Consider the following 15336-nt stretch of genomic DNA (forward strand, 5'->3'; position numbering starts at 1 on the left):
AGTCTCTAATAACTGCAGGAAATTGAATGTGTTTTCATATGCCTGTTGGCCATCTGTATGTCTTCTCTGGAGAAGTATTTATCCATTTCTTTATATATGAGTTCTTCATATGTTTTTAATAGTACCCGCTTGTTGCTTGGATAGTATGCAAATATCTTCTCCCAGGCAACAGGTTGCCTTCAGATTTTTTTTTTCCTTTTTCTGTTTTCTATTTTTCATTGTAGTATTTTGTATTGCAGCAACAATACAACAGTGTATGTGATTTGTGGATATAGGTGCATTCCTCTTCAGATGTTTGCTGTCACACCATGTCCACCACCTACACACCCCAAGTCCACCACCACACCACAGTCTAGTAGGTCTTCTCTCACTGTGTTCCCTCCCCTCTGCTCTTGCTCTGTAGTCTCCACTCTGCAGCCACATTTCTGGGAGGTGGGAATGTTAGTTTTGTTCCCTTTTTAATTTCTTTACATGTCACCTATGAATGACATTATCTGGTATTTGTCTTTCTCCTTCTGACTTATTTCACTAACCACAATTCCTAGCTGCATCCATGTTGTCAAAAATGGCATGACTTCATCCTTTTTAAGTATCTGAGTAGTATTCCATTGTATAAAGATATGTGTTTTTTTTTTCTGCAGTTTAAAATCTCCTGCTTGATATAGTTCTATAGTTCTATTTATTTGCTTATTGATTTTTTTTTTTGATCATTACTTTTGGAATCAAGTCCCTCATTTACCTATGTTTTTAGCTGTTTTTTTTTCTATTTATTTTGTGGTTTCAGATCTTATATCTAATTCTTGCATTTTTAAAAGTAATTTTTATATGTGGCTTTAAATAATAACCTTATTTTATGTACCAGTTAGTTTGTTTATAGCTGAATAGTTTAGATAGAGTGTATGAAATAAAAGAACTTGCCTACACTCTGGATTGGAATGGAAGTTGGGGTGGCCTTTATGGGAAAGAGTACAGAGGTTCCTCGGAAAACTAAAAATAGAATTACCAATGAATACAGAAATACCATTCCTAGGTATTTGTGCAAAGAAAAGGAGGCTCTAATTTGAAAAGATATATACACCCGTATGGTTAAAGTATTGTTCACAATAGCAAAGACTTGGAAACAACCTAAATGTCCATCATTGATGAAGAGCTGGGTAAAGAAGTTGTGGTATATATACTCAATGGAACAATACTCAGAGATTAAAGGATATGAAATCTTGCCATTTCTGACAATAAAGATGAAACCTGAGATGATTGTGCTAAGTGAAATAAGTTTGAGAATGAAAAGACAAACACTGAATGGTTTCACTCATATGTGGAACATAAATAAACAAAAAAAAACCACAATAAATTAACAAAACACAATAAATCTAACTCAGACATTGTGGAAAAGATGGTGGTTAACATATGGGGAAGGTTGAGGGTGTGAGGAGTGGGTAGAAGAACTCAATTTAGTATCATGCTAGTCCTAAATCTTTGGGGATGGGTGCAATGAGGCATATACATGTATTGCCTCTTTTTTTTCCTAAGATTTATTTATTTATGCTTATGAAACTGGGGTACAGGCCAGAGGTGTGGGGTGAGAGGATTCACCAGAGACCGAGTGGGGAGCAGAACAGGCAGATGTACTGAAATACACTGCTGAGGGTAGCAGCAGGCAGGTCAGGAGAGATCTGCCAATCCATGTGGGTCAGCTCCCTGGCGGGGGATTGAACTAGTGCTGCAGTACTTCTGAGAGCTTCATAATGTGGTGCTTTAACCCACTGCACCACCAGGGAGAGCCCTAAACTGTACTCTTGATACTTATATAGCACTATAAACCGTTGGTCAGTCAATGAAGTTTTATTTAAAAAAGTAGTCATTGAATCTTTTCATCAGCAAACTACAAATCACTGACAAGAAACAATGACTATACCACGGCACTGGCAAAGGCAAGGAGAGCAGATCTATGAGGAATTTTCAAAGACAGAACTAACAGCTGGTGTGTGGCCAGAAGTGAGGGCTGGGAGAAGACAATCTCGGATGACAACAAATGATGAAGTATTGACCTCCCCTTCCTGAGATGGGGACAACTGGAGGAGGAGCAGGTTTTACCTGTGAAAGCAAAGATGTCCAATTGGTCAGGTGAATACACTGTCCAAGTCAAGGTTGCTGAGGGGTATGTACAGGGAAAAAGATAACAAGACTGAATTTCAAAGGACACATTCCAAAAATAAGAAAATGGACCTCACGTTAACACCACAGAGAAGTCAAATAATAAGCCCAAAGTGTTCTTACTAAGTTTGTACACAGGTGGTGTTTATAAGGTGGGTGAAAGATACTTAGGTGGTAAGAGCAGCAATGAGACTGTGGTGTATGACAAAGCACACCCAAGTGAAGAGAATGACATTTCAGAAGTCTCATAGTAAGAAGTCACTGTTTCTCAAAATATACCTGTAAATCCAAGGTACCCAATAGGGAAATCTCTGGAACAGTTTGCTGTGATAAGAACAGAATTCTAAGTAGAAAACTCTTGGAGAGACAACTTAAAAAATTACCCTACATGTGGGCCCTCCCTGGTGGCGCAGCGGGTTAAAGCACAGCACAAAGAAGCTTGAGCCACTTCCGCGTGAGTTCGATCCCCGCCTGACCCGGAGGTGACCACATGGCACGGCAGACCTCTCCTGACCCGCCCGCTGCTCCCCTCAGCAGTGTACTTTGTCAGTCTGCCTGTTCTGCTCCCCACTCTGTCTCTGGTGAATCCTCTCACCCCCCGCATCTCTGGCCTGTACCCCAGTTCTGTATGAATAAATAAATAAATTAAAAAATATATACCCCTATATGAAGTTAGTGTAGTTTTATAGAGGAAAAGAATATTTTAAAGCTTTTTACATGTTTCGTAAACACTAAACACTAGTGTGCTCTAGTATAAGACTTACAATTTCTAGGAACATAGTTGTATATTGGATTCCTTTAGAATATAGTTTGTGTCATTTATAGTTTAAACTTCTAGCAAATGAACTTGTCTGTGGGTACTCCAGTCTATGAAGGTCTGGTAGCAAATTCTCCAAATTTCAAATGAGTAACTCTTTTCATATCAGATCTCACATATTTTGTATGTTGTGCTGAGATTCATAAATTCACATAAATTTGCTCCCCTTAACTCATGAGAGTAAGGCTCATATTATGCATTCAAAGTTTTCTCTCAATCCAAATTCCTTATAAAATTCAAGCAGCCATATTTACTTTAGACCCTGCAGTACTTACTACTATTTTTCACTGGAGCTAGGTAAAGTTACTTTCTCAAAATGGTGGCATAAAATAAGCAGACAAATGAAGAAATCTTGTAGTTGAAATTAATTTCACTTCTATATCAAATTCTAATGCTACTGGCTGCATCATTTCTCAGAGTTGACTATAGGAGGCTGTATGAGAAAAGTTGCTTTTGAGGTGACATCTGAAGAACAATTAGAATTTTTATGGTCTTTTTATTTTTCAAGAACACCCAAATGAAGGGGAGGGTACAAGCAAAACCTCAGAAATTGAGATGTAAAAAAAGCAGTTGAAGGACAGTGGTTTAAAGGATAGTATTTTGAAAGATATTTATGAAGAAAAATAATGGTATGAAAGAAGGCTAGGAACAGTGATTAAGGTAAGAGCTTTGAGAACAAGGATCAGGACTTCCACACATCCTCTGGCCCTCCTTTCCCTTAAGGAAATGTCCGTTTTTATGTTCATTGTGCCTCTGGTGGGACTGTCACTAATGTGGCTAGATTCCACTAAACTAGAAATGTGGTCATATGGCCAAAGTTTGACCAATCATAGAACCCTGTCCTCTGTGACAGTGATTGGATAGCAGTAGGCTTGGGAGTGAAGCAGGACCAATCAGAGTCTTTCTCCAGAGTTTTCTGAATCTGTTGGGATGATGGGTAGAACTTTTTGCAGCCAAGATCTTTCTTCAGTCAGAGGGGAGGAAAGAACTACTCTGAAAGAAGCAGAGCTGAAGGGAAGACCCCAGAAAACTTCCCTTTCCCTGCTATGTTGATATGTTGAGATCTACTTCTTATTGTCCCTTCTACTATTCTTTTTTCCTTGAGTTAGTTTGATTTTATTCAAGAAAAAGAAGTCCTGACAAAAATTGTTTATCATTTGCTTTATTACTGGCTTCACCTTTGTAATTTTTGTTTCTGAGATCAGCAGCAAAGTCTACTAAGGGTGGGATCCTTCATGGTGCTAATTAAATTTTAAACCATATTTTAGCCTTGCAAATATGACATGATTTCAACATCTCATTGAGCTGTGTGCTCAATTCTGTACTTTGAAACCCCATAGACAGGAAGGGAATCTCTGCTCTTTAGGTTTCATTTTACAACAAGGAAAATGTATTATACAGTCTTTCTGAAAATCAGATGAAAATTGTGGTAACAAATTATATTAAATACTAAAAAGAGAAGTGGTTCAGAGAAAAGGCATTATTTCTAATAGTATCATTAAGGTGTTTTGTTATATAATAAATGAGGTGCACTTTCATACCCTGTCAACTTGTGTCTGTGTGTGTGTTTATGAGTGTGTGTAAATCTACTGGAAAAGGAGCAATTTAAAACCATTACAAATATTTGATCTTTATATTAGGGAAAGGTTCTACTTCTGTATATCTGTATTTGTATCTCTCTATATCCTGTATGTGTGCTTATATGTGTGTGTGTGTGTTTATATCAGTGGGTGAATGCACACACACACATATTCATTTTCTATTCAAAAGTATTGTTGCTCTTCAAATCTACATATATTCAACCACACGTAATGCTGTAGAATAAGGAGTTGAGGCAGTTGGAGGAAAGAACCAGAAAAAGACTCCTTGAACAAGACCATTTGAACCAGCCTCACCCTTGTGGGGCAAGGGGTGGCATCAGGAATAGCTAGGTACCTGCAATGGTGCTTCAGGTATGCATGGCAGCACTATGGTTCTGAGTTAGAGTAGATTTGCTGGTAAGATCTGGGGATGCTGAAGAGTGGGGATGGGGGTGGCTTCCCTATGTAGCTAAGGGTAGGTTTTTGATTCTAGAGTAATGACTGGGAATCAGCCCCATCTACAGAGCAGGTAAACAAGGAGACCAGTGACTGAAGCTGCATGGAGCATCCCCAGACCTGTGTACTGTGTGACCTAGGAGCAACAGACCCGAGCCTTCAGTGCTGGTGTGGATGCCAGCCCGGAGTACAAGCAGGGATGCAGGGGCTGGGCTTGGTGTGTTAGAGGGACCCTGTGGAGACTTCCTGCCTCTATCTGCTTCTCCTCTTCATCTTCTCCACATCAAGCCTACCACAGTGGAGACTTGTGGCGTGGTAGAAGGAGCTGAGCCAGAGGTGGAAGGCTGCCACGGTGATCTTGGTCTTGTGATCTTGTTTCCTGGCTCACCTGTGTCCAAGGGCTTCCCCTCTGACTGCAGAGGAGGGCAGATGTAGGCCTCCTGAGTAATCTGCTGATTCAAAACAAAAGCTACTATCTTCAGCTCTCCGAGTAGTTACCACGCTCAACCTAGGCTGCCTTCTTCTGGCTCACCTTGCTTTCTTCATCCTTTTTCAGGACTCCCTCCCCTGTGCTATTTTTGTAACACTTCACTTTTCTCTGTGATGATTCATTATGCTAAATTAACAGTAGTTTTTTTTTTTTTCTATTTAAAGGTATGGACCAGATTTACTAGGAGCTAAACAGTGATTGATGGCATATGATTTGAGAGGCACCAGAAAAGCTCCCCATCCCCCTGTGCCTGCCTGGAATTCTCAGTCATTTACTTGCACTAAGAGATCTGTGTCCCCTAAAAGGGTATGTTCTCCATTAAGGCAGGGAGTCTGTTCACTGCTATGCTTAGTGCCAAGCATGTGGTAGGTGCTCAAGAATTATTCATTGGATAGATTTTCTTCAAGGGACACTGCTAAATTGTAAATACTTTAGGGGTAGTGCACTGAGTTGTTATCTGTCCTTACCACTCTGGCAGAAGTGATTGCTTTTCCGTTGTGCCACTGACCTTGACCCAGCTTCCCTGTGTCCCTGAGTGAATCTACACACAGGTAAAGGAGAGCTTCAGGCATAGGTAACTGACTGACTGTGGATTTGTGTGTCCCTCCCATTTTGTTCTACCCCAATTCTGCCTGGCCGAGAGTCCATGTTCCCTCCCCACCCATGGGCAAGTGATGGGCACAGATACAAGGTAACTGATGGGAGCAGATAGGAGATGTTTCCTCCTCCCCCCTCCAAAACCACATTTCTGGTAACCATCAAGGACACTCTTTTCCTGTGCAGACATAGATCATCCGGACAGCTTTCTCCCTTGGATGCACAAGCTCAGCAGAGCTGGGAGAGAATCTGAGGCTCCTGCAACCTTCCACCTAGTTCGCTCCCACTCCAAGTGCCCAGTAGCTAAGGACTTGCGGGCATTTTCCATTCAGTGCCATTGTTATGCTGCCCTCCCTCCAGGAGGACCTTTTCAACCCCTTTTTATCCTCCTTAAACCATTATCAACTCCCCCTGTGAAGATCTCAGGGAATTATTCTCAGTTCCCATGCTCTTTTGATGATATCTCTACAATAGAACTTGAGCGCTTTATACATAATGATTCCTTTAATCTCCACCACAGTTTTTGAGATAGACTCTATTATTTGCCCATTTTACAGATAAGAAAGCTGAGTCACGGGAAGATTCAATAAGTTGTCTAATATCAAGCAGTAAATAATATTTGTTACAGGACTATGTCTTGCCTTCTTACCAGCAGTGTTTAGCATTGTGTGTCATGTAGCAAGACACATATAAACTACCAAGTGAAAGAGTGGATGTTGAAACTTGCTCAAAAGAGCTAAATCAACTCTGATTAAGTCAAAAGTAAGTGCGGTTGACACTCTATAACACTGAAGAAGCTCTTGAGTTTGTAAAATCTCTGGGCCTTCTATCTTCTCTCTACCTTTTCTCTTTCTGGCCATTTCCAAGTATTTCTTTTCTCTTTGCCTAGAGAACATAGATTAGGACAACTTTGTGTGGAGAGGGTTGAGGTCTTTACTTGGTAAAGTGTTTGGTGAATCCATTGGCTTTATGTTGTTCATTAGGGTTGGATAAATGAGAAATGGTTTCAAGTGGGGGTGAAAGAGGAAGCTATCAGAATACCTGGTGAGAAATTGAATTGAAAGAAAGAGAATGAAGTGGAGTATGTTCCTTTCAGTCCCATTGATCTTTCTTTTCATCAAAGAATCTCCTGCAGGCTTCAGTTAAAGATATAGAATTATAGGAATTAGATATGTTACCCTATCTGCGATGATGGCAGGATCATTTGTCAATGAAAAAAAATTCAATTGTAGAGATTCTGGAACACTCTATGCCTGACTTGTTTCTGAGATCTTTTTAATTGGATTTGAGTGAGTCTTTTTTTTTTTTTTTTTTTTGGACAAAGTCCTTAACCCTCGTTCCACCATTGGGCTGAAAGATGAAATGAAAGGTGGTTTAGACTATCAAGGAACCCCAAGTCAAATGTGAGAGCCAAACCCCATGACTTCTTGGTGCATTATAAGTGCCACACTTGCTTGTTCTCCACTTGCCTCAGCTCTGTTGAGGGAAGGAAGTGTGTGATGTGGTCTACTATGACTCTAAATTGTGTACTTGGAATATGTGTTCATGAAAGTAACTATTAAAATAGTGATGATATGAGCTGTTCTTTATATACATTGGTATGTATGGGTTATTCAAAACTAATATTTCATTTAATGCTTAAAATAATCTTAAGAAATAGGTATGATTCTTATTTTAGGATGGGAAAACTGAGACCCAGAAAGCGTGATGTATCCATTAGCAATTAATGAGCGAGAAAGGTCACTTCTGGACACCAAGCATGTGTCCTTATCTTCTGTGACCATTAATTTTATGTGTCAACTTGGCTGGGCCTTAGTGTCTAGATGCTTGGTCAAACATTATTCTGGATATTTCTGTTAGGGTGTTTTTAAAATTAGATTAACATTCAAGATTTCTCTCTGTAATATATGTGAATGGATCTCATCCAATCAACTGAAGACCTTAAGTAGAATGAAGATTGAAACCACCCCCCCTCCCCGCCCAAGCATGACACAAACTGGCAGATGACTTTGGAACTTGAACTGCTACAAGGACTCTTCCTTAGGTCTCTAGCCTGTTGACCGACTTGAAAAATCTTACATTTATTTGTCAGCCTCCAAAAGCATGAGAACCAATTTCTTAAAAATCTATCTATTCGTCTGTCTATCCACCCACCCATCCATCCCACCCCCCCATCCATCCATCTACATCTTACTGGTTCTGGAAAACACCCATACTTCGTCTTTCTGGGCTTTCCTTCTCCTTCTCCTTCTAGCTCTCCTTCTATCCTGATAAGAAATTTTCTCAGTGTCACATGGACACTCTTGTTGGCTCTTTTCTGTTTTTCCCCTTAGAGAACACACCCATTCTGAAGCTTCACAATGGATGTGAACTACTCTACAAAGTGAGTTGCCAGCTCTGATCTTTCTCTTTACTCCAGATTTCCTGCTGACCTGATCTGTACAAAGGGATCTAACCAAGGGTCACTGGGCCCCTCCTCCTAATCACAGATCCTTTTGTCCGCCCCCTCAGACCTTGGAATTTCAAAATTCCTTCTCCTTTGTCCCTGTCCAAATGGCCTACTGGAGTTTCAGATGACTTTTCTTTTGAATCATCTTTTGTCTTTCTAAGGCCTGAATGTTTGCCTTCCCCAAATTTATATGCTGAAATCCTAACCTCCAGGTGATCATATTAGTAGGTAGGACCTTTTGGGGATGATTAGTTAATGAGGGACTCTTAAGAGAGCCTACAGAACTCCCTCAACCTGTGAGGAGCATGAAATCTGTAGCCTAGAAGAGAGCGCTAACCCAAACATGCTGATCCCTGGTCCAGACTTCCAGCCTCCAGAACTGTTCGTGTCTATCAGCTGCCGGGACTGTAGTAGTTGGCTATGTAGACTGAATGGACTGAGCACATCTGTCTTTTCATTTTCACTGTTGGCACCACTGGGCTCAGGCCCGGTTGTCTCCTTCTTGGACTGTCCCCTGTTTTCAGGCCCACCTCTTTTCTATCTTACCTTTCATAGAAACAGTAGAGCAGCTTTCTTTAAGCACCATTTTCTTCATCTCTCTTTTTTTTTTTTTTAATTTGAGCATAATGGCTTGTCTGGAAAGAGTGCTAGAGGAGCTGGATCTGAAATTCATCCATTCTTTGAAGGACTTCAGATATCACCACCTGCTCTGAAGCCCCTAAAGCTGAGGCCATAAAATCTTAATCTCAGTGAGAAAATCCCCTGAGGCTAGTGGTCACACTTCATGAGCTGCAAACATCCAGCTGCACTGAGGGCTGGGAGTAGATGGGCTTGGACTGGGAACTCTAGGATGGGAAGCCCCAAGGTCCAGGACTAAACCCCCTATCATTTTCCTTACCCCAAGGGCTGTTTCATGCCATCAACCCTTGATCAGGCCTGACTAGGCTTGTTTCTCTGGAGGCTAAATTCAGATGAAGATGTCAGAGAGGGGGTCAAGTTAGAAAAAGAAGCTAGTACCTAAAAAGGGAAAAATATCATTTTTTCTGAATGTTACTGTTTATGTCAAGAAACTGCATTGCACTCATAAAGACCAGTAGCTGCTGCTTGGAACTTGTTGTCTAAACGTATCTATATTGAAAGGCCAGCTGTTGTTGTTGTGTAGTGTGAGTGTGTGTGTGTGTGTGTGTGTATGTGGTGGGGGTAATGTGATATTTTCATTTTCTTTGAGGATGGCACAAACACCCTTTAACATTTTGAAATGAAGATTTTTTTCAAACCAAATTGGACCTAAATTATATAACTATCATTTATTGAGTATTTAATCGTATCACATACTGTGCTAAATGTTTTGCAAATTCTAACTCATTTTCTCCTCACAATAACCTTACATATTATAACCATTATTTTTTTCCATCTTACAGTTATATAAACTGAGGCATAGAGAGAAATGCCCAAGATGGTACCTAATAAGTGGCAGAGTTAAGATTTTAATGGACAATCTGGCTCCATAGCTCATCCATCAGCCTAGGGAAGAAAGGAGATCTGGTTTACTCCCATGTTTGCTACTAATTAGTGCCTAATTAGACACTGACCCAATTAGAAGATTTTATCATATTTAAGGAAGAAATAATTTCTCCACAATAGGAAACTAACTTTGAGGCTCCTGATAGGGGACTCAGAATTACCTTAGGTATCAAAGGTCTCCCAAATTTGGGGTGCAATTAGGTCAAGACAAAATGTAATATGTCCCTGATGGCTGATGAGTTGTGTGGGGGGACAAGGGCTTCAAGGCTGCTCCCAGACAGGTCACAGGGTAAGACAGAGAGTGGTAATAATAATTGAGGATGAATAGGAATTTTTTAAATCTACTCGTGGGAATTGGAAAGAATTTCTTTTTCTTTTTAATGATGCTGATGGCCTTAGGGGAAGATAGAGCAGTGGCCTCAGAAATGCTGAGTCTAAATCCTCTTGGTGTACAGATAACTTTTAATAGAGATCCTTTTGCATTGCACTTATGAAGCAGAGACACTGAAGTCCAAGGGAGTGACACATGTTTACAAATCTTACATATTTCACAGGTCACTGAAGAGCCACTGGTACCAGACTGAAAGGATTTCCTTCCACATGGGTTGGGGTTTTCTGCATTATAACCTGGACTTCCCTGTCACCCTAAGCTGGCTTCCATGTTCTTGGTAATGTTCAAATTCACAGTCACGAACACACTCTCAACTCCTGTGGAGTCATCCCAGCCCGTAGGGAAGGCAAAGTTTCTACTGCCAGTCCCAAACCTCTGGGTTTGACAGATTTAGTACCACTGACTTAACTGAAAGAGCGAGTAGGATTTGGGAGAAGGGAAGTTAAAAAGTCTGTTTCTTTACTTTGTGATCTTTTCCTTAGTCAAAATTTTGTGTTCCTTCCTTCCTAACGTCATCTTCCTTTTCCTTGTTGGATTAATTTGAGAGAGAGTCCATCTAACTTTCTTTCCAGAAAATGTTCTAAAGATGGCCTTGGGACAGCCTTGCTTGGACCTTCTCCTACTTGTGTAAACTTCAACCATGGACCAGAGTGAAACAGAAGAGAGGAGAGGAGAGCATGGTGCTGACTTGGCCCAGCTGCCCTCTTTTTCTGTGTGTGTGTCTCTGTGTGTATCAACAGAATAGTCAGAATTCAAGATCTTGAGTTGGACGTAAGCCTTGAGGAAAAAGCTGGCAGAGTTACTTGACCTACTTCCAGTCTAGTTAGCTAGCAACTGAGAACCAGCACAGGCCAGAGGCCCAAGGCTCCCGTGTCTGTTTTTGTTTTGTTTTGTTTTTGTTTGTTTGTTTTTGTTTTTCTGTATTTAGGGCACAAAGGCACTGAACTGAGGGAACAAGAAATGAGTTTTAGAATCAAGGACATTTCATTAGATTAAATTGCTCCAACTAAGGGCGCAACAAACCTATGAGCCTGGACTTATGTTCCCAGAGAGAAGGCCATTCTCTAATCTACACACAGGTGCTGCAGAGACTTCCCTGCTGTCCTCCTTGGGGTCGAGAAGGAGGTACCCACTGTACCTCCACTGTACTTGGAGTTACCCACTATATTACTGAAAGCCCCGAGTGGAGGGGTGGGAGTCACAGCTGTTTGCTAATCACACACTGCTGCTTTTGTCATGGCTAAGTCTTGGCCTCTCACAGAAGAACAACTGGCCTTGCTGGAAAGTTTGACACTTTTCATTGCTCTTCCATATGGGTGATTCTCAGTATCTTCCTTTATCTGGGAATGTGTAGATTTTGAGAACAAACTCTGGAAGATGACAGAGCAGCAAGGCTGCTGGTGTTGTTCCATTCCCAGGAGAAAATGTAGGCAAACAAGAGTCAGAACCAAATGAGATGGGGTGAGGAGGCTTTATTCTCTATGCAATCAAATATGTTATATTACATCAACTTTTCCATGATTGATGTATTATAGAATTGGTTAGAAAATAGATATCAGCCACTACTTGGAGCTACATATTACAAAGAAAAAGTTGTCATTGATCTCTCTGCTGAACTTAGTTACAAATGAAAGACAAGGTAACCTAGGAGCGGCTGGTATCTTCGTGCTTTTATTCCTCACATCCTGGTAGATCCTAAGAAGGGCTGTAAGGGTAACTGTACCCTTATCCTCTTCATTCAGCCTTCCCAGGACAAATGGAAGGTAGACCTCAAATCTCCGTTTTGACTTTGACACCATTCAAGGAAGTCATCTCATTAAATAAAAGACTGAAAACTAGTTTGAGTATTTTCTGAATGTAATTTAACATTATCTTTAGTAGAAACCGACAGGATTTTCAGGGGAAATAAAACCCCTTTTGACTGATGTCTGTCTCGTCTAGTTCTGAACATTTCAGACATGGTCTTATAAAAAGAATTTTATTGATTTGAAGTTTGGCAAAGATAAATGATCTATCTTCAGTCAAAAACTGCTGTATAAAGAGTATGTGACCTGGTAGGGCTTTTTTTTTTTTCCTTCCATTCCTAGTTGTTCTTTATATTATCTCTTATCTCCAGTGTCCTAAAATTTCATGGTGGCATGCCTTGGTCTTTTCCATTTATGGTGCTGAATGGAGACTTTAATCTGACAAATTGTGTCCTGTAGGGAAAATGTGACATTTTCAACTATCACACTTTTTTTGATAAGTTTGCACCCTCTTCCCATTCATTCTGTTTTGTCTTTCTGGAGCTCATAGTATTCAGATGTTGGGTTCCGTGGACTCAACCTTTAAGATTTTCAAAAATCTTTCTGCCATGATTTCCCTCTCTTCTTCTCTTATAAAGTTATTTTTTTTAATTAAGGAAATCTAAGATATATAAAATTTGTAGATAAAGTAGAAAGAACATTTTTTTTCCTATGCCATTTGAAAGCAAGTTGAACATATAACAACATTATTATAACCACATTGAATGCTTTAATGTGTATTTCCTTACAAACAAGGACATTTCTTCCATATAATACAACCATCAAATCAGGAAATTAACATCAATATATTATTACTGTCTAAAACTCATTCCACAGTCAAGCTTTTCTAATTTCCTGAATAGTGTCCCTTCAAGCAAAAAGGTCCAATTCAAATTTAGGTGTTGGTTCCCTGCCCTTCACAAAGGATGATGGAGCTGAACAAGCAGGAGAAAAATCTGGAAAGGAGACTGAAGAGGAAGGAAGCAGGATGGAGAGTCAGAAGGTGACCTGAGGGAGGCACATGGAGCAGAGAGACCTGTGAAGAAGAGGCTCTTGTTTCTTGGTCCAGGACTAGTTGCAACGGATGTGGGTGAGAGACCCATGGGGAAGTTAAATATAGAAGTATTTAATTTGATTTTGATTTTGCTCTTTTCCTCCCAGACTCTGGCCATTTCTGATCCTTTTCTATGGAATCTGCCCTGAGGTGCTTTAAACTTGTGGTGGGCTTTCAGGCCTTGCTTTGTACCAATCCTTTTGGGGAAGACTTTTACCCACGAAGGGATGGGTAACTTCAGGTGTTTGATTTAGAAACTATATTATTTCTGTATTGCACACTCATTTTATTGAAGTTCCTTTCCATTAAAAGTCTTGTATGTTTAATCTTGATGTGGTGGATAGCAGAACCTATTTAGAGCAGGCAGGTTTGGGGGAGTTTGGGGTGCTTCTCTCACTGATCTGTAACATTTTATCTTTAGTCTCCTTTAGTCTGAAACTATTTTTTTAGTCTTTTGTTGTTGATTTTGGAGTTGCTGGATTTGGGGTTCTTCGGTATTTGAAGAAATGGAGAAAAATTTAGTCATGTCTTTAGCAAAAGCAAAGTTTCTTGAGAGTCAGAATAAAAGGAAACCAACACAGACCATGGCAAAGGCCTAGTTAAGAGGGCCTGCAACAGGATTGTGGAAGCCCTTTTTTAAAAGATTTGTTTATTTATGCTTACAGAACTGGGGTTTAGGCTAGAGGTACAGAGGTAGTGACAGGATTCACCAGAGACAGAGTGGGGAGCAGAACAGGCAAATTGACTGAAATACACTGCTGAGGGGAGCAACAGGCTGGCCAGAAGAGGTCTGCTGTGCCATGTGGGTCAGCTCCCTGGAGGGGAATCCAACTCATGCTGCAGTGGCTTCGGAGAGCTTCATAAGGCAGTGCTTTAACCTGTTGCGCCACTAGGGAGAGCCCAGGAGCCGGGTTTTAAATAGCTGCAGGCTATTCACTCTGTCCCTGCCTCGGGTGTACCAGGCTCCTCCAGGGTGTAGTTATAGGCCCAATAGCAGTTCTGAATCACTCCCTCTTCTGCTGTGTAGTGTAGTGAAGGAGAGCATTGGGGCCTGAGATGCAATGACATCACCAGCGCCGCCCTTGTCTTGGGAGGAGGAGAGCATGTGGATTTTCAGGGGGGTATTGCTTGTGCTGTTTAGGGCATTGCTTCATCCTCGGGAAACTGGCCAGTTCTGAGGACCGCTCCCTGTCTGGGTGCTTCGAGCTTTCTTTAGGCTTTATTGGCCTGCTTGTGGTTGGGTGTGGGTGGCTCCTGTTCTCCCCTCTGGGCATTTTGTGTCTCTCAGCTCTGGCAAGTATTTCCTGGGGTACTCAGTCTACCAGCCCCTCTAATTTTCTTTAAGCATTACTCTCCTCTCCCTAAATGTCTAACGCTGTGTGGCACTGCACCTGTTGAAGAATACAGGTATGTTACTTGCAAACGTTCCCTCACTGTGGGTTCATCTGATATTTCCTCTTGATTAGATTCAGACCTTGAATCTTCGAAAGCAGCTCCTCTAGTTGCATCCTGTAGGTAAGGCGGCGCTTTGATTAGTCCCGTCACTGGCGATGTTCTCTTTGATCATTTGATTAGGGAGATATGCCAGGCCCTTCTTCTGTAGAGTTCTACTGTTTACTTTTGTAATCAATAGGTATTTTATAGCAAGAAATTTTGAACTGTGTAAATGTCTATTTCTCATTCAGCTTTCAATATGGTCATACATTTATATCAATATGTTCTCATCATTTTCTATTTTTCTCAGTGGATTGTAATCCACAACTATCATTATTTATTTTGCTTCTCAAATTATTTCCAATTCTAGCAGCTCCTGTTTTTTGTTTTCTTTTTTTGACATGTCTTTTTCATTCTTCAAACACGTTTTACTTTTATAAAATATCCCAGAGTCACCTTGTATTATTCCTGCCTTAGCATTGAAATCAGCTATTTTTCTAGTGGGAAATGTGTTTAGAAGGCAACTGTGTTCCTTCCTTTTGGGGTGTTGCTATTACTAGGCCCATGTAGAGGGAAATGCACATAATCACTCAACACACACACACA

This window comes from Condylura cristata, unplaced genomic scaffold, assembly GCF_000260355.1.
Source record: "Condylura cristata isolate star-nosed mole 26May11 unplaced genomic scaffold, ConCri1.0 scaffold00013, whole genome shotgun sequence".
NCBI lineage: Eukaryota > Metazoa > Chordata > Mammalia > Eulipotyphla > Talpidae > Condylura > Condylura cristata.